Source organism: Rattus norvegicus, chromosome 4 (genome assembly GCF_021556685.1).
Source record: "Rattus norvegicus strain SHRSP/BbbUtx chromosome 4, alternate assembly SHRSP_T2T, whole genome shotgun sequence".
NCBI lineage: Eukaryota > Metazoa > Chordata > Mammalia > Rodentia > Muridae > Rattus > Rattus norvegicus.
In genome coordinates this window covers 61185411-61206386 of record NC_141537.1, presented here as the reverse complement: position 1 = coordinate 61206386, position 20976 = coordinate 61185411, and the positions used below count along the sequence as shown (strand labels likewise).

The 20976-nt window shown below is 45.0% G+C and overlaps 1 protein-coding gene across 4 annotated transcripts in view; it reads right to left on the bottom strand.

Moving 5' to 3' along the window:
* LOC134486747 (uncharacterized) overlaps nucleotides 1-20976 on the bottom strand; it is a 281727-nt gene that overhangs the window by 109986 nt on the left and 150765 nt on the right. The window lies entirely within an intron of this gene.

The window sequence follows — 20976 nt, the reverse complement described above, 5'->3', positions numbered from 1 at the left end:
AGAGCAGTCTATACAAAGATCACTCTCACAAAGCCATCTCCCTTTTCAAGATCCCCCCCCCATACAGGACCACATTTATGTAAACTCATCCCTTCCTCTAGGTCTCAGCCAGCAGCACCCAGGAAAGCCAGCTAGTTGCGAGCACATCTGGTTATTCTGGTTCACTTGGTTCTGTAGGGAGAGCATCAAGGGCAAGCCCTGGAGTCAGCCTGGTTGCTTTCAGCCAGGGCTGTGCTGCTGATTAGCTGAGGGCTTTGGACATGCTGTTTAACCTCTGATGATCGATGCAAAGCCTTCAACATCGTGTTCAGCAAGTAGTAAGTGTGTTCAGTCAGCATTATTATCAGCTCATTGGGGAGAGTGGAGCACTAGGCCCCGCGAACACCAAGGCACTAGGTTTTATTCTGATGGTAATATCAGCTTTCTTTTAATGAGCGCTTTAATCACCGTAAGCACTCTCGAATGGCTCCTTCACATACTTTAATCCTTGCAAGTCTTTGGGAGTACTTAGTACCCCCATTTTAAGGATGATGAAATTGAGGCTTATGAAGATTAAGTCATTTGCTCTCTGTCATGTAGCCCCAAGCAGGAGAACTAAGACATGAACCAGGTCCTGTTTGAGAATGAAGCCTGGGTTCATGACCTTAAATCCCCACTCCTCCTGGGATTGCAAGAGTACATGGCACCTCCACACTGATTCTTCTACAAGGGAGAAAAATGGAAAGTGGGCAAGGGACTGGCTTGTCTCCTTCACCGTTGTAGTTCCCATGGTGCACACTTTACACAATAAATGAGCGTTTTGGTTAGCATTTAGTTTTGGTTAGCATGTAGGTTTGGGCAATGACTTAGGCCTTGACTGTGTCTTTCACTTTTACAAATGTCCCAGTGTTCAAGTTTCACTCTGCTAGACCGAGTAAATCTCAGTCTCAGGAACTGTAGCCAGAGCATCTTTTTTTTTTTTTTCTATCTCCCTAAGGAATAGTAATGTATTTCAAGGTCATGTGCCCTGGGTTAGGATAAACCAGAAAGGCTGTACTAATAACACTTGCAAAAGATACTTCTAACCATAACTGCCCTTAGGTTTGAGGTTCTGTTTACTATGGGCAGACCAAACCTGTCAATTCTCAGATGGGTGTCCTGGAAGAAAGCCTAGGTGCATGGGCATGGCTGTGCTTCCTCCTAAAAGAGAGAGAAGATACAGTACAGAAGCCTGCGCCGGCCCCGCTAGCCTTCTTGACATTACTCCCCACTATCAGGCCTGGGAATTGGCCTCTTCTATACAGACAATACATTTGAATCTGGACTATTCCCAAAATGAATAAGGCATTGCCTGGGATATAATGAGTCAAATAAAATTTTATAGGTCTCTATGGGAAGTCTGGCTAGGGGGAGGGGCTAGAAAGGCTGGCAGATAGAAGGGGAGGGGTGGGGGAGGGCAGATGGATATTGGCTGGGGGAGGAGAGGGGATTTTTTCCCCGGGGGCATATAGTATGGCTAATAGTATGGCTGAAGTAGAATCCTCAAGAAGCTGGCAATCAGTAGAATTAGCATACAAACTGTCTCCTCCAGCCATCAGCCCTGGCAGCTAGCACCCAGGAGGGGCAGCTAGTCCTTACCTCTGCACTAAATGCTTTGTAAAGAGGACTAATGCCAAAGCTCTCAGGAGGCCAGAGTGGAAGCCTCACTGCCTGGGGTCAGGTTTTGGGCTTCAGAAGTCTTCATCAAGAAGGCCACGGACTGAGGACAGAGTGACAGGGGGTCACTAGGAAGCCAAAACATAAGTAGGCTTCACATTGGTGCCAGGGGTAGATCCGTGTAAAGGATAAAATGACTGTCCCTCTTTTGAGAGCCCCCAGGTTGCTGAGCCTGCCCGGTACTCTCAGGATGGACGGCTTCCAGAAACTAGGCAGAGAAAGCCACGCCCAAAGGGAAGCTCTGCGAGGGTATTACCTTTAGTGATCACCTCAAACGGTAAGTGACCCAAAGGGACATAAGGTCCACCTCAGCCTCACTGGACATTGGGCAGGCTCCTTTCTGCCTTAGACCCTGACCCCTGGCTGCCTCTGGAGTATAATTTTGCAAGCTCACAGCCCAAACTTCTTTCTCTGCTCATGAAAAGACCTTTCCCAATTCTGTTTTCCCTCTCAGGAATGCTCTCTGAAGCACAAGCATCAGGGAGATGGGGCCCCTATCACCCACTCTGTGGGCAGCGGGACCTTACCTTCCAGATAATTAGCAAACACAGATGTTCTGCAATCTTTCCCCCCTGACCCCATGAGACTCCCATTCGCTGAAACCTCATAATATTTAGAAAATGCCAGTGATTGCAGTGTTCATACTGGTGTTCCCCTAAGTCCTGAAGTTTGCCTCCAAGCCAATGTAATAAGGAACCTCCAACAGTGTGCCAGATTGCAGAAGCGCGGGCTATTCTTAGTCACTTGGAACTGCGGGAGAGTTGGAGAGAGACAAGCAATCCTACTTCCCAGCGTGCCCATGGTTCTGTCCTCTTCCGAGCTTGAGATAGAAAGCCCTGCACTGTCTGGGACCCTCCCCGGCCACTTCAGTATCAGCACCGCTTGCGTCCTTTCTGCTTTGGTGCCACCTACCCCAGACCACTGCCATGGACTACCTCTCCCCAATCAGAAGATAAATATCTTCCCTTCCTCACCCTACTGCCGAAACCATCATCATGGGTTCATCTCTTTATATTTGCTGATCAGACTTCTCCTATCCAGGGACAGGTTTAGAGTGAATTCAAGCATAGCCTCATTCCATCCAGGATGCTGCACTTTTCTGTGGTTTGGCCAGTCTTTTCACTGCCAATCTCATCTCCACTCCCACCAGTGTTCCGTTGCCCCTCCCCCTAAACATGGCTCTCTTTCAGGGTGCTCCCAGCCTGCATGGAAAACAGGGAAATGTGGCATAGAAGAGAAGAATGTCACTACAGCTAATCTATCTGGAGATTGCTGTGCACGGAGGTCCCACCTTAGGCTCCGTGGCTCCTAGCCATATAGACTCAGACTCTCTGCTTTTTTTTAACTCCAGCAACCTTTCAAGAGAATCCAGCTGAGCCAGTCATGAGATTTTCTTACCACATCACTCTCAACCAACTGTTACACACCACTGTTGTCCTTGTTGAGGTTTAAAAGTTTATGCACCTATCAGAGTTTTAGAAGACCAGATGTCTGGACCTGGAGAGATGGCTCAATAGTTAAGAGAGCTTGCTGCTTTTGCAGAGGATAAGAATCCAGTTCCTCAAACCTATGTTGGACAACTCCAACTTGAAGGGATCCAATCCCCTGTTCTGGCCTCTGGTAACACACACACACACACACACACACACACACACACAGATACACACACACAGATACACACACACATACACACAAACACAAACACACATGCACACATATACACACCACACACATGCATATACACATACACAATACACACATACACACACACACACACACACACACACACACACATACCACATCTTAAAGAAACAATCTAGTTTATTAAGATATTTAGTGGGAAATTGAGAGTAGTGGTTGTTAAAACTGTAAACTTTAGCACTTCTAAATTCTATCCACTATATGCTAAATGTCATCGATGGGTTGGATCATTCATTCTTGCTTAGTATGGAAAAGAAAGTTAGAACTTAGCAAATTTGAGTTATTTGCCCATGTTCACACATTTAGAAGTGTTAAAGTCAAGATGTGAACTGGCCTCGATATGGTGCTATGTGTTCACAATTCTAGCTCTTGGAAGGCAAGTGTAGAAGGAACAAGAGATTGAGGCTAGCCTGGGCTACATATTAATACACTGGCTCGAAAAAAATTATACATAGAACACACACACACACAGAGAGAGAGAGAGAGAGAGAGAGAGAGAGAGAGAGAGAGAGACAGAGAGAGACAGAGAGAGAGAGAGAGAGAAAGACAGAGAGAGAGAGAGAGAGAGAGAGAGAGAGAGAGAGAGAGAGAGAGAAACAGCTGGAGATCAGTCATCACACCCACCTTCCCTTCCTCACAACCCATTAGCATCCGCCCCTCCCACCCTAGTTTCTCTCCTCTCTCCCACCAAACCAAATCACATCTCAATGTATCCTCTTGAGATCTTTCTGGTGAAAAACCAGAAAGTACCAAAAGGACCCACTGTTTAAAGAGGAACACACCAGTCAGCAGGCCCACTCTTCCACTGCTCCCAGTCTTACCACTGTACTCCCAAGCACCTCTGCCAACTGTTTGCCATACCATGGTAACCACATGGCCCAGATAGTACAGACTCATATTGTCACCTGTTTGCTAAACAAGTCACAAAATCTTGGAGATTTTATAACATGCTCATGCAAATCAGACTCCCTCAGTTTCTTGGATCCAAATGGACCCTAGATTCCTTCACGAGGCCTCTTGGGCCCTCACAATACACCCATGGCCTCATGGGCCCTCACAACACACTCATGGCCTCATGGGCCCTCTTTAGCATGATGAGGTAGTCTCAGCCCACTTACTCTGGCCAAGGCTCATTTACACTTTAGTAAAGTGGTTGTGGCAAGTGGTATAATCAATAGAGCTGAGGCAGAGCATCTCGGAGCCTTAGCTCCACCATCTAATTAGCCTCCACATGCCTATTGACTGCAGCCACCATCACGGAGTCTGTTCTTCCTCATCACAGACTTGCGCTGCTCTGCTACTTCTGTTTTCTAGCAGCCAGTCCCTCTCCCCCTTCCCAACTCTGCCCCAGAGAGCAGACAGCAGATTGTCATAAAGCACTGAAGCAAGTCCTTGCCATTACCCACCTCATGCAGCTGTGCGGTGACTATAAGCCCTGAGTGAAACCGACTGGATCATAGGGGTTGGAATCCTCGGTAGTGCCAGGAACACATGTGGCAAGGCATCCTGCGGGCACTGGAGTTTATAGACTTCACAGATCTGGCTACTCACCGATCCCCTACACATGTGTTTACACAACCCTCCTCTGGGCTGTGTCCAAGAAACCCTGGAAACATCCCTGGGCAAAAGCCATAGCAGTCAGGATCTGAGTGGCTGGTTCTCATCCCCAGGCAGAGATTTGCATCTATTCCTCACTATCTGAATCTTCCTCCAGGTGACCTCTCAGCGATTGATCCCTTAAGGGATGTCACCAACTTTCTGAATGCTGTCTCACTTCGGTGGATAGATAATGGTGCTCATGAATCAAGAGACATGGGACATGTGGCCTACAAGACCAAACACACCCTCTCTTCTCCAATAACTTAGCACTTTTGGTTACATTTTCAGTGTTATGGTTCTTTGCCTTTGAAACGAAGGGAATACAAATTAAGATTGAGCAACACAAGGCTGAGGATGTAGCTCAGTTGAGTGTCTAACTACAAGTTACAAGACCTTCAGTTTGATCCCCAGCAATACATATACTGGGAGTGGCAGCCCACACCTATAAGCCCAACAGTCTGGATGTGGAAACGGAGAATCAGGTGGTCAAGGTCAGCCTGGACAACATAACAAGTTTGATGCCGTCCTGGGCTACTGATTCCACCACAAACTGTAGTATTAACTGAAAGTCAAAAGCTGTGTAGAGTGACTAAAAGTCAAAGGCTGATGAGCCAGATTGAAAGGAAAAGACAAGACAGGAGAGGTGAGTGCTCTCTGGAGAAAGACGCCAAAGGCAAGGGAGAGAGCATGGCAGGCAGACCAATGGTCTGGAGACACCGCACGTGGCTGGCAGCAAGCCAGACTCTGTTTGGCTGCCGCTGATCCATTACAATTTCAAGAAGGTTCATCTTCTGCACCTCAGTTGACCTGTATGGCCAGGCAGCAGAGCAAAGCCACCACAAGCTGTCAGCAATGAGCTGTTAGTGATAAAAAACTAGAGCAGAAGGTGAGCAATGTGGTCAGGAGCCCAGCAAGATGCCAAAGCCACGTCTCCGAGTCTATGTGTCAGAGTAGTGATAGGGGCGTGGGCATGGGTAGATCAGATGCTAAGAAAGCACAACAAAAGGTGACAAATACATCCAGGGTAGAAAACTAGAGGCCAGCGTCCTGGAGATCAGACTGGCAGGAACCAGGAGGGATACACAGAACCCAGAGTGAGCTGGGGGGCAATCCAAATGAGTCCCCATAGAGTCATTGTGGAAGGGAGTGAGGTCACTCTCACCTTACCATAAGCCAGAATTTCAATGCATCTAATGTCTACTCTTTCAATGATAAATGATCATGAAAAATAAGCAGAATGGCTTTGTGTTTCCTTTCTATAAACGTTATTGTGTTACACATCTCATTCAGCCAGCTCTTGGTTGTTAAAACCTTTCCATATTGCTATGTGTGCATCTAATTCTGTTTCTAACCACTCCACATGGCAAGCATCTGCCACACTGTAATACCCACCCCACCCCACCCCCGTGGGATAATGACCCAGGTTGTCTCCAATTAACCTACCCCGTCACAACCTGCCTGGTAAAACTCAGCGGCTGTGAGCCACCCCATCAATGACATCACTGTGGATCTGTGGCAGAATTTATTTGAGATGCATTTCCAGGAGAAAGAATAGCTGGGACTTAAAGAAAATGTATTCCTAATAACCAAATAATAGGAAATGGCTCTCCAAAAGTTTGTGCAGTAGAATAAAATGTTTTTTGATAGCTGAGAGTTTTCTTTCAAAGATCTGACTGCCCCTGTCTATTCAGCTACCTCCTGACCAGGCAGCAAACACAAATCAGACATGTTGCAGAGGACCTGGTTCCTAGCACCCACATTAGATGGCTCACAGTCACCTATAATTCCAGTACAGGGAGATCCGATGCCCTCTTGTGGCCTTTGCAGGCATCTGCACACATGGTAGATATAACACGAAGCCACACACGGAGATACATAAATTTGAAAGCTAAATCTTTGTTTGAAATAGAGTAACTTCCAAGTCCAAAATAACCAAGGTATATATGTAGGCAGTATGTCTCAGACTGGTCAGAAAACCGTTGAGCCTACAGGCTCCAACATCTATAGACGTCTATAATAAAGTGACTGTTCAAAGAGCTATCTGTGTTGACTTTAGCTGTGTTGGCCTAATAATCTTCTAAACTAACCCATGGGCTTTATATTGGTATTTCTATTAACCTGTCTTGTCTTTTTTTAAAGATTTTTTTATTTTTATTTCTATGAGTACACTGTAGCTGTCTTCAGACACATCGGAAGAGGGCATTGGAGCCCATTACAGATGGTTGTGAGCCACCATGTGGTTGCTGGGAACTGAACTCAGGACCTTGGAAAGAGCAATCAGTGCTCTTAACCTCTGAGCCATCTCTCCAGCCCCAGCCTGTCTTGTCTTTATGTATTAAGTACCTTCCCATGATCCCCCTTTTTAACCTTTGACATTTTTCTTGGATCATTTCACTCTTACAAGTGTGTGTGTGTGTGTGTGTGTGTAATCAAAATATCTAATAGACTGAACTCACCTCTGTTGCCAAGACCTTAAATCACAAAACTGTGTGTGTTGGAATTCACCTGTCTACCTTATTATCTCTCCCTGCTTGTCTTTCCTTCTGCCTACAGGTGACGCCTGGCCAATCTAAGGTCATTTAGTATTCCTTTCTTTTCATTTCTTCATTCATTTATCCCTGACTTGGTGATAGTTTATATCTCGGTGAAGAAGATGCTAACAGCCAGTCTCTTGTTTTACCTTGTCATGAGTCATTACACAGGTGCCCAGGTAACTCCTGCATTTCCCGTCTCTCTGGCAATGTTCTGGCTTTAAGGAAAGGTACTTAGGTCAACCATTTTTTACCAGCACCCTTTTACCAGATAGAAAGTGCTGCTATGTTGTTGGAATTAATTCTTCTAATAAGTAAGTATAAAAAGACATACAATTTTATTTTATTTATATTTTATTTATAAGTCAAATGCTTATAAAGATCTAAGGCTAACTCATTCCCCAGTTATGAAGCCCCTTGCTACTTGCTGTTTCTCCTGGCCACACGGTTCTCATTCTGGTCCTTTGCAGCTTCCTCCTCCTCGTCTGTCCTCTTCTCTTTCTCCCTACCTGCAATCTCCTCTCAAACCTCCAGTCCCACCTTACACCCTCCACTGCTTGATCTTAGGCTCTAGCCTTTTACTGACTGTTTAAATTGGGGAGAAGGCTCACAGGGCATCACTTGAGTACATGAGCATCTGCTTGTGGGGTCAACCCCAATTTGAGAAACCAGTTTCAGCTATAGGATACAAGCAGCATCAGACTGATCCACTATACAGCTATGAGAACTGGAGAGCCATCTTGGATCATGGAATGGATAAAACTGGTAAAGATAGTGGAACCCGCATGGAAGGATCTTGAGTCTCTAATGATTGTGAGACTGCTTGCCTAGGAAAAAAGACTTATCTCCTGATCTCTCTTGTCTCTGTCTCTATCTCTGTCTCCATCTCTCTCTCCTTCCCCCACCCCCGTGTGTGTGTGTGTGTGTGTGTGTGTGTGTGTGTGTGTTTATGTGTGTGTATGTGTGTGTGTGTGACATTAGTGTAACAATACCTGTATATCCCTGGGGTCAAGCAAACGTTTTACGTAGTAAATATGCAGTCTTTAAATGACATACTATCTCTGTTCAACTATGTAGCTCTGCTCCTTTAGCACAAGTGCAGCCATAGATAATATGCAATCAAATGAGTGTGACTGTATTCTTTAAAAAATTATATTTACAAAAAGGGACACATGCTATATTGGTGTTGACCTGTAGGCTGTAGTTCGCCATCCTCTGTCCAAGGTGTCATTTACCTGTTTTGTATATAAATGGCACCTCACTCCAAGACTTCTCCGGAAGTTCGTTATCTTTTCTCAGCTTTTGGTTTTTGAGAGCTCTGTGTTCGCCATGTGGATTTAGCCCCGTCACCTGTGTCATCGGAAGCGTCAGCTTGGAATGAATGTTTCTCGGTTGATTTGTTCACACTCCTGCTGATGGTCAGGTTGATGGTTCGGGCTGAAGAATCATGTTGACGGTCCTCCATATTGCTCCTGATTAGTTGCTGTCCCAGTGTGACAGGAAAATGCTTCCTGGCCCATGCCAGGAATTTCTCTAGCATTCGCACCTGTGCGTGAAATTACTATATCTGTATGATGCACATTTTCAGCTTTATTGGCCGTTTCCAAACTTTCTGTGGTGGCACCATGGAACATCCATCAGTTCTCCAACCGCCTGTCTTTCTGTTCTACCTAGCAGTGAGACTTTTATCTGAGCACTGAAGCCTAGGTAGCACCAGCATTTCCTAGCTCTTTTGAAGGCAAATCTGGCCCCTGCTCCACATCCTTTCCTACAATTGCTATCATCAGACTTGGAAATGCTGTCAGTCTAACAGGTTAGGAATAAACTCCCCATGATTTCACGTTATACTTGTCTATTCACACAGAGGCAGAGCACCGCAGAAGGATGAATGCATTCTTCTGTATTTTGACTTTCATTTTGTAAAAGTCCCTGGTAATATTCCTCCCTTCTTTTCCTTGTCAATTATTTGTATTATTCATGTTGGCTCATGAAAGGCTTTATCAGATTCTGAATACTAATTATTTATCTTCTATGGCTGTAAAAAGAAAAAAACATCTTTTGCAAGTCTGTAAGTTTAACCTTTCCCTTGTATTTTGATAAATGGATATTTGTAATTTTTTAATCGAGTCAAATGAATAAAAATTCTCATTCTTGCTCCTGCTTTTTGGCATCTTATTTAAAAAAAAACATTTCCTACTTCGAAGGTCATGAAGACATTCTCTTAAATTTTCTTCCAATATGCTGAAGTTTTTTTCTTTCATCTTTTCGACCTTAAACACCCTGGGATCTGTTTTAGTTCAGCTCTGAGCTAGAGAGAGAATACTGTTTTTCACTCCAGATTGCCACATAAGCCAGTGTCACTTTGTAATTGCCTCCCATGTTCCAAAAGATGTGCCATGCACCCTGTACCACAGCAAATTGCTATGTAAGTGCTGCATTTCTGTTTTATTCCTGGAATCTCTTTTCTGTTCCTTTGATCTTTCTCCTCTTGGGTGTCAATACCAAACAGTGCTAATGATTATAGCTTTATAATAGTCTTGAGTTCTGATTTCCAAAAGATTCATTCCCTCCATTCTCGTTATTTCTCCCTCAACCGGTACACTCCTGTGCTCTCTCAAACAAAATTGAGATTCAGCTCATCAGGTTGCATGAAGGAAACTTGCTGGGATTTTCCTTGAGTTGCATTCAACTTAAGAAGTCACCCGGAGATACTGGATATCTTTCCAATGCTCAGTCTTAGCCATTGTAATTTTCATTTTCCCATAGCTCTCTGGCGAGTTGAACAGCTGCAATCAAAGAGTGTTGGCTCGCGGCTCAATGTCAATGAGGAGAAAAATTTCTGCTGTTTGAATACAGGATTGTGTCCTTGGCTTTATCCTTTCAAAAATATTTGCCAATCAATTATTCAGATGACACCAATCTGGACAGCACTTGTCAGAGATGATATAATGAAAATTCGGAATGATCTCAACAGTCCATATGCGGGACCAAAGCCAAGGCAAAATTTAACAAGTATATAGGTTGAGCCCAAAGGCAGTCTCCGAAAAATATACAAATGCAGAATGGTTGCAGAGGGAATATTGGGTTGGTATCAAAATATGTGAAAAGAATTTTTGTGGCACAAGGATTGAATCCAGGTTGTCACTCGTTCCACACAGAATATGAAGCAGTAATAGAAATGTGACCATCTAAGGCACCAATTAGAACTTTCTAGGGTGCATTATTCAGTTCATGTGAATTCCAAGATCCCTGTAACCCAGTGTGATGCATTCATCACATCCACAGCACATCTTGTGTTGTATGATGCTACTCAGGGGAAGACATGAACAAATACCTACTCACCACAGAGAATTTACAACAGAGCAATCAAAAGTTCATCAAAGTCCAACTTGGTGAACTAGTGAATTTATTTGGGTTACTTAAAGGAGCATGGACAACTCAGTCAGCTGCATCACCAAAAGTCTGCCAACCTGGGTGAAAACTCATAGGTAGAGCTTGTAGCTAGTAGGACACAAGAATCAAGCTTCTATAACCTTGGCAAGGAAGGGGCCTTGTGAATGTGGTAAGTTTCAGGGACTTCCTGAAGTGTGTGAGTTGTTTACTTTCTGGTACTCAAGGAAACTTCCTTTAAAATTTCCTGAATTTCAGCTAGCCTCCTGCTGGGATGGAATGTTTAAATTTGGAGGAAGTTACTATCCAGTGGAATACCATTTCAATATATCTCAGAGACTTAAAGGAGATAAACAAGGAATAAGAGAGATGAAGTGCTGCTCATCCATGATCTGGATCAAAAGATACTTATATTGTTACTGCCCTAATGGCAAAGCCACAAAGCAAAACCCATACTATCCTGCCTACATGGGAGAAATTCTGGCTCACCCTAAAGATGTCCCCAGCAAGAGAAGGGTCAGGGACACCAGAGGCAGTGACTATCTACTGGAATTGTGCTGGCAGATTGTAGCAACCATATCCCAGGAGTACTGTAGGAACCTGGCATCAGGTGTTGCTCTGTGTGGTGAGTGACCACCACGATAAAATCATTGTCATCTGCCTGGTCAGCACAAGATTCTCCCGTCATAGATCTGAGGAAGAAACAGGAAAAAGCAGGTAAAGGCAGAACCCCAGAGGGAAATACAATTCAATCTTTTCTAGTTTAAAGAGGATTTCATCACTTTTATGTTTTCTGGGGAGATTCATGTAGGGGAGAGAGAGAGAGAGAGAGAGAGAGAGAGAGAGAGAGAGAGAGAGTGAGTGTGTAGGTGTGCACACAGGCATGGGCTCATACATGTGAAGGCAAGATGTCAGACCCGAGTGTCTTTTCTCAGGAGACATCCTCCTTGGCCTGAGGCTTGCTAATTAGGCTGGGTCCCAAGGGACCTTCCTGTCTCTGCCTCTACAGCACTGAAATTCAAGTCAAGCACATGTCTTTCACAGACTTTCTACCTTATTTTTAGCTAGACTATCAGGCCAGCAAGTCCCAAGAATATTCCCACCTCTAACTTCCAGCAGGCGCTGCTGCTCCTGGACATTTTTAAACATTTTTCATTTTTTAACGATCTCATGAATGTATCTAATTAATTTTATCATAATCACCCCATTACCCTCTCTTATCTGTCCCCATTCCCTCTGAGCCTCTCCTTCCTCTTGACAAGGCTGCCTTCTACTTTCATGTCTCTCTCATTTTTAAAATATTTTTATTGATTATTTGAGAATTTCACATCATGAGCCTGGAGCACATTCTCTTTCCAGTCCTCTCAGGACCCACCCTCACCTTTGACCTACCCCCTCCCCCAAAAAAATGAAAAACAAAATGTCCAATTTGTGTTGCCCACTGGAGCATGGTCAAACTCCCAGTAGTCCACCCCTTAAAGAAAACTGAGTCCTTCCCCACCTAGACGCCTGCCAGAAGCCATTGATCATGGAAAGCAACACCAAAGAGTTCTCTTTAATGGCGTCCTGTCTAGGCTGTTCCTCTTTGGGTGGGTTGGGGAGTTGAAGGTAGGAGTTGTCACAGAAGCCTTCTGTGCTCCTCTTTCTCAACTTCAAGTCTGCAGTCGTTAATACCATGACCAAAGTCCTTCATGCTTAGTGGGAACATGGATCATGAACTTATACATGGTTTCTCACAGCATGGTCTCCTGTGGCAGTACAGATCACAAATGCAGCCCTCTATGGCAGTAGGAACATGGACCCAGACATGGCCCTTGATGGCAGCATGGATGTGGACATCACCATGGCCTCAGATGGCAACACAGACCACTCACATCAATATGGCCCCAGAGGCAGCATGGCCCATGGATGTCAATATTGTTTCAGGCTACAGCACCGACCACATATATCTGCATGGCCTTCCATGGTAACACAGGCCACAGACCTCAATACAGACCCTGGGTACAGTAGGACCATGGTCCCAGACATGGCCCTAGGCAGCAGCACAAACTGGGAAATCACCATGACCTTAGGTGGCAGTGCTGACCACTAGCATCAGTTTGGCCTCTAGTAGCAGCATAGACCTGAACATCAGCAGGGCCTCAGGTGGCAACCCCAAAAAAGGACATCTATACAGTCTTTGATGGTACCTCTGGCCAGAGACACCAACACAGCTCCCAGCTGCTTTAGACTCTAGGCATCCACACGAACCTTGGGGTTCAACATGGCCTGGGGTGTGGACTACAGATACCAAGTCGTCTCTAGGAGCAGCATGGGCCATAAAGGTCTTTTGAGGAGGTCTAATCCAGAAAACAAACTGTTCTTCCTCCTGGACAGTCCTGCCACTGCTCAGAACAAGGGTGAGCAAACAGCTGGGCAGCATGTTCGGGGGCTGAGTCCAAGTGCAAGCCCCCTCTGCTCCTCACATCTCCCCTTTCACTGCAGGCTGCCCTTGCACCTATCACCACCAACGTGTCTCTAGCTCCACCTCTCCACCACTCACCGCTCCATTCCTCTGTCTTCCCCTCCTCTCCTTCAAAGATTCATTTGCCATAGTGACATTGGAAGCTGTGCCACATAGTAATTTTTTCCCAGACAGCTTTGCATGCAAATATTGATTGCAATGAATTGTTGATCTAGTTCAGGGATTCTGGTTTCTGAAACACCATAAATACTAGACCATCCCCAAGACTCATTTTGGATATTCTGCTGTTGCCAGAGTCATGGTGATCCTGCAGCTCTGGTTCTGCAGGGCCAGCTTCTTCACAAGCTCCAGCAGCTCATGGATGGGGTAGATGTTGAAGTAGCTCAACTCATAGCCCTAGGTCTGGGCCCAGATTGTAGCCCAGATGAGTTAGTCAACCAGCAGCAGCACTGCCTGTGAAGGCCAAGCCTGGCTGACTGTTTTTGTTTGTTTGTCTTTAATGAACCAATGGGTTTTATTATGTAGCATGAACCTGAGTTGGGAGTTAGATACAGAGCATGAGCTACAACACTGAAGATAAGTTGTTCCCCCTCTCCCTGCAGCCATTAACTGCCCGTAGCTTTTCTGTAGGGTGGGGTCTCATGAGCTCGTTTTTCATCTTTGACTGAATGTTGGTGCGCTTGTTTTGTTCAGATGGTACTCAGAAAACCACAACTGCTCCAAGGTCATGAGTGCAATGGTTTCAGCAGCCATGGCATGTCCAAATGACATCATTTCACTGGGCTCCTCCCCATCCTCAAGCTCCTGAATTCCTTTCATTTCCCTCCTCGGCAATGTTCATGCACCTTGGAGGAGGTGGTATAGATGTCTAATTTAGGCTGCTGGGTTTTCTTTTAAGTGGTTCTTGGGGATAAAACTCATATCTTCTTGCTTGTGTGGCAAGCCTTTACCAACTAAGCAATTGCCCTATTGATGATCTGGGTAGTATCAATCTTTTAACTTTTGCTAATTTGATAGCGCTAATGTAGTAGTTTGAATAGGGACGGCCCCACTAGAATCAAGTGTTTGAATGCTTGGCCATAGGGAGGGCCACTATTAGGAGGGGTGGTCTTGTTGGAGTGTGTGGGCCTTGAGGAAGTGTGTCACTGTAGGGTTGGGCTTTAAGGTCACCCAGTGTGACAGTCTTCTTTTGGTGCCTGTGGATCAAGATGTAGATCTCAGCACCATGTCTGTCTATATACCTCTGTGCTTCTCGCCATGACAATAATGGACTTAACCTCTGAAACTGTAAGCCCATTAAATGTTTTCTTTTATAAGAGCTGCTGTAGTCATAGTGTCTCTTCACATCAATAAAACCCTAACTAAGATATCTAACATGCACCTCATTGTGGTCTGGGGTTTCATGTTTGTTTTTATTGCATTGGCATTTTCTGGGTACTAATAAATTTTTTTTCACATATTTATTGGCTAATAAGAATCCTCTCCTTCAGAGATTCCTCAGGAGACCAACAGAGTCAACTAACCTAGATCATTGTGGGCTCCCAGAGACAACCACTTACCAAAGAGCAAGCATGGGCTGAACCTAGCCTCCCCCCCCCCATATGTGTAGCAGATGTGCAGCTTGGTCTTCACGTGGGTCCCCAACAACTGGAGCAGGGGCTGTCTGAATCTGTTGCCTGCTGTTTCCCTAAATGTGCTGCCTTGTCTGATCTCCGGGGGAGATGATGTGCTTAATCCTGCAGTAGTAAGTGGAGTAAGAGGAGGTGTTACACAGAGTGGGCCTCTCCCTTCTCAGAGGAGAAAGGGAGGGGAATGGAGAGAGAATCTACACAAGAGGTTACTGGGACTGGAGGGGGTGCTGATATTGGGATGTAAAGTGAATAAATAAATACATTTTCAAACTTTTTAAATATAAAGAAAAATCCTGTCCTGTGAATTGCCACATCTTTATCTTTCAATAGATGGTAGAGATGTGTTTTATATTAATTTATACCATTTTTCATAGGACGAGAATATTTACCTTTAGTCAGTTAAATGTGGAGAAGTCTTCTGTGACTTCATTTTCCTCCTGGCTCTGATCTATTTCTCTCTTCCCCAAGTTGTCCCCCAAGTACTTACAATAGTCCTTGGAGCACGCTTTACCAAAGTCTATTGGAAATCAGTGGTTTGTTTTGGTTTTTAGCACAGAACCTGCAGTTGCGGTAACTTCCCCGGATGGTGCTTTGGTTTACAGCACAGGAGTAGGGAGGCCAAGTTGGGTTTGTAACTAGGGCAGTTTTCACCTGTTTCATTTTTGTTGAGACACTGAATTCCTTGCTTCATAATTAACAGTGGGGAGTTATCTAATAGGTTACGAGCAAAGTTGAAAGAATCATACATCAAGACACTTGTAATTTGCATCCTAAACAATCTTGAGGGAAGCAGACACAGTTTATCTTTCCTCTAGTTCCTTTACAGTGTGCCTTAACCTTAGGAAATGCCAGTCTTCCCATTCAGCCTGCTGTCTAAAATGCCTGTGTAGGGCTTCGGTCAGCAGTCTCTCTTCTGCTTATGGGTCAAGACTCACTGGAAGAAGGCCTGAGTGTCGGAGATCATTAGCTCACTGTGGTTATCTTAGCTCTTCTCTTCATTCCTCTTTGGGGCCCATCTCTATCATCTATACAGAAAGGTCCAGGTCACAAAACCCAGACTGTCCATGAAACTGCTGGCCACCCTGCTCTGTTCCCCAGAATCCCTCAGCCTCTGCCCCAGTTGCTTTCCCAGCTTGACAGTCTCTCCTTCCCAGAGCCCCGGTAGCAGATGAGCCTGTTGGTATGAACCACTTGGTACAAATTGTTTAGGAATTCCTGTCTAGACCATAGACTCTGATTAACAAAATGAATACCTAACCCAGACATGGTCTGTCAGGATGCTAAGAACTTAGAGACAGGCCAGGGCGCGTGGAACACTCCCTCTCCATTGCTGCACTGTGTGACAGGCTACTTTGTCATTTCCTGTGACTCTTCACACATGCTAAGGATTTTATATTCCATAGACATTTTAAATGCCCTCGGAATATTATCCAGGCTTATAAGGGAAGCTGTAACCATGCTACAGAGTAGATGAACCCTGAAAACATACAGAGTGAAAGAAGCCAGAAAGACAGATGCTGCATAATTCTGCTTGCACAAGGTCCTTAGTATCTCCATAGAGACAGCGTGGAGTGATGGTTAGCAGAGGCTGCGGAGGGAGAAGGGGAGAGTTGTTTTAATGGGCACAGTTTCTGTTTTATAAGATGAAGAGGTTCTCGAGATTTGAGGATGGTTACACAGTAATAGGAATGTAGTTAACGCCGCTGAACTGCTCGATGAAAAGAGGGTATGATGGTGAGTTTTATGTTATATATATTTAACCACATGCTTTTATAGTCCGTTTCTTTTACAGATTCCAGGCAGTGCTTTGCGAGGTACAGACAAATGCTGCTCCAGGTCCTCAAGACATTTCACCCATCATTTAACCCTTAGGGTTCTAACACTATTATTTTGCTTCATCTTCACCATAAACTTATGAGGTGTGTAATTCTGATACAACAAATTGGATAAGAAAATTAAGGCTCAGCAACATTGCAGACCTTGACCACAGCTGGTTGGAAATGAACTAGGTCTTCAAATCCGGGTGAGTTGTGTGTCCATGGTTGTTACCTGCACTTCTTTATCAACTTGGAGATCCAGAATCAATCCTTCGGGCTCATGTTCAGAGTTCAAACTTCTTTATAAGAACAATACTGAGCCTCAGGAATGGTGGGTATGGGGTATACATGCCTCTCTCTCTCTCTCTCTCTCTCTCTCTCTCTCTGTGTGTGTGTGTGTGTGTGTGTGTGTGTGTATGTGTGTGTGTGAAAGAGAGAGAGAGACAGAGACAGAGACACAGAGAGAAAGAGACAGAGACAGAGACGAGAGATTATTGCCAGAAATAAAAACATACCACTTCATATTGTGAAGAAGGAAGCCTATAAACTATCAACATTGAGTAGTTTATACCTTAAACTCTGTTGGTAGGAATGTGAATTAGTACAGCCACTTTAGAAAACAGCACAGAGATTTCCCCCCCAAACCAAAAATAGAATTGCCTGTGCTTTAGCAATGCAATATCTGGGGGATATATATTCAAAGGAAATGAAATTTGTACCCAATAGTGATATCTGTTCATTGCAGGTACTATTCATAATAGATAGGATATGAAATCAATCCAAATGTCTATCAACAGATGAATAAAAGGCCAGACCATGGTCCAGGAAATACACACAATACAGTCTTGAAAGCAGAAGGAAATCCTGCCATTTGTGAAAGTGTGGATAAAACTAGAAGACATTATGCTAAGTAAAATAAGCCAGAGACAGAAAGACAACCATGCATGCTCTCGTGCATGTGTGGGATCTAAACTAGGCACAGGCGCAGAGCAGAGTTCAAGGATGGTGGGCAGAGGCTGGAGGGAACAGGGAAAGTTAGGAGATGTTTGTGAAAGGGCACAAACTTTCATTATGCAGGATGGGTATCTTCTGGTGACTCCAGTTAACACAACGCACTGTAACTTGAAATTATCTAGGAAGTTAGATCTTAATTGTTCTATGCACACATTCACATATACATTCACACATTGACAGCACATACACTTACACATACGTGTACACACACTCACTCACACACACTCACATGCACACACACATTCACATGCACATACAAACCTGCACTCACACACACTCACATGCACATACATACACACACACACTCTTACATACACATACAAGTGGTATCTAAGTATGATGATGATGTTATAGGTATTATTTTAATATGTACAAATGTGTGTGCTAAAGTATTATGATGTATACTTTAAACATAGGCATTGTTAGTTTTACTTATCAGCTATATCTCAAGCTGGGGATGGGGTGGAGGCAAAGAAAGCACAGTAGTTTTCAAACACAGGTAGCCAAGTCAGAGGCAGAACTGGCCTTGGAAGTGGTTGCCATAGGCAACATAAGGCAATCTAGTCCCCCAAGTCCTCGGCACGCACGGGCGCATGCATGTTTGTGTGTGGCAAACCGTCCTTGGGCTTTACAGCTTGAGATGCATCTGAGCAAGGAGCACAGGCACACAGCAGGCCTGTTCTCAAAGAGCCCTGTTAGCTCCAGGACAGGGTGCTTGGGCAGAGCCCTTCTTGAAGAAAGGTTGGCGGGGGGGACTGAAAAGGGAAAAGACACAGTAGATGTGGGCCAGGCTAGAATATTAGGATGTGAGAGTGGGGCTTGAACCAATTCTGATGGAAACTCAGACTGCTTGTTGCTGACCTAAGATGATAACAGTCATACTGTGGGGTCTCTGTCACTGTCCTTCCTTGTCCATCTGTTCCCTATTTATAGGTAAGCGGTGGTCAGTATGGGATTCTGATGTGTTGGTGGCCTCCTCTTATCAACTGAGTTTTCTATAAAGAAGCAAGACAAACCAGTGTGCTCTTGCCCCCACCCCTCCACTCTCAGTCCTCAGTCTGTCCTTCTTCTCTCTACACTAAGAGAGGAAGGAAGGGGTGTGTGGGGGGGGGATGTCTTCCTATCTCCCACCCCAACATGACACATGGAAAGAAATTACCCCTAGGCCTTCTCCTGAGCTGTTCTGAGCTGTTCTGGGATGGGCAAGGCAAGGCTTCCTAATTTCTAACTCAACTGTCTTCACGCTCCCAAATATGGCTACTGTGTCTCCCTCGACAGCTCGACATGAAAGTAGAAAAGTGAGGAGATGGCAGGATAAGACTGTTTCAGACAGCCAGTATTCTACTCTCCTTGCTAACTCCTTCCATGAGATCTCACCCAGCTTTGGGTACAAGGCTGACACATGGGAAGTAGATTATTCACATAAGTCAGAAGTTGTCAGAACCCCACCAGCAACCTCTGGTGAGGCACTTCGCCCCTCTGATAAAATTGAAGAGAAAGGGAAGAGAGAAACCCTGCTCTGTCCTCCCAGGGCCTCATGAGAGCAAAAATCTCTGCAAACACCAGTGGAAAGGTCATGTGAGGTATTAGCCCTTGCTTCCCTAGTACCATGTCCTCTGTATCCCACCACACCCTCTCTAGGATATGTGCACCATGGTCCCAGGAGGCTTTTCTATTGGATTGGGGCATGGGTGGGACAGAGAGGAACGAGGAGTCAAAATTAATGAGTTCTACAGACATGCTGGAACATTCTGTTTATAAAGAATACACACAGGTGTAGGGTATTACCCTCAAATCAGCTCCTATGGCTGCCTGCAATTGGGACCTGTTCCCCTCAGCTTCCTGTTGCTCAGGAGACAACAGCAATGCTGCCTTTGAAGCCAGTTAGAACATACCTCAGAGGTGCCGAAAGAGGGTGACTCTTACAAAGGCCAGAAGAAGTCTATGGTAGGCAGGCCTGGGGCTGTAACTTAGCCCTGTGATTCATTGCATTTTATGAAGGGGACTGCAACTGAGCCCTCAAAGTGGCATTTGAACTGCTGTTACTTCCTCCAGAGTCCTTACTATGTCATAAAGAGCCACCCTGAGCCACACCACACTGCCTGCTGTGTTTCAAAAAAGTCTGCTGTTGGGTCCACAGGGGCTCATTGTGATTCAGGTCAGCCAGGCAGGTCATTTCTGTCCATTGTCAGATAAGAGTCTTCAGCAGGCCCATGTGACAGAGTCTGTCTCTTTTGCTAGAATAGGATGTACCAAAACCCCTCTCTCTTCAGAACAAGAGAGGTCCTCAAGTAACTTGGTCACCCATCCTCCTACACCCTCCATTCCATGTTTGATGGCAACCATTTCTTCTAGAAAAGGAGGTTCTATCCATCCTAGGAGTGACTCCATTTCCTTTCCTTCCCTGTAATGATAGCAGCCAGAAGCGCTCATAGAGGCCTCTGGTCAGGGCCAACCTACTTTCTGGAAGTTTTCTGGTCTGTGTAATCCTCACCCGGACTTAATGAGTATTCTTAAGGCAGAGGCCAATGAGCAGCCCAGTGGTATTTATTTTTCACACATAATTTCACAATGTGTCTATGATCAAGGAGCCCATGAGATTAAGAGCCATGATGTCCCAGGGGTTTTGCTAGGCATGAAGGCTGGTCCATGGGAAGAGAACTGGATAAGAATAACAGGGAGAGGTTCCTCTTGAGACCCCGTGTACATATGCTATGCTCAAAGCTGGCCTTTTGTCGTTGCTGTGACAATAAACTGGCCCTGTGGATTGAAAAGATCCTTTGGGAAAAAGACTAGGTGCTGTGCCAACTGGCCTTTCAGGACTGGTTCTTAAACATATGGAGATATTGCAGAATCCCTTCCACTGGGGGAAATATGTTCAAATATGCCTGCCTGTACTCTGTACAATTCAGAAGTTTGGAGTAGCACCAATCCAAGCAGCCACGTGCTACTAGACATTGCAGGTGGCTTTGCTACAGGCAGCCTGAGGACCTCATTTTGCTCCTCAAGCTGTGGTCCATGCACATATTTATTATCAGTGCAGAAACACAAGTCTTTTTGCTCTTTTCAATCCAGGTGTTTGGTTCAACAGCATCTCCAGGTGATTCCTTCTCACGCTGAAAGTTGGGAGGTAC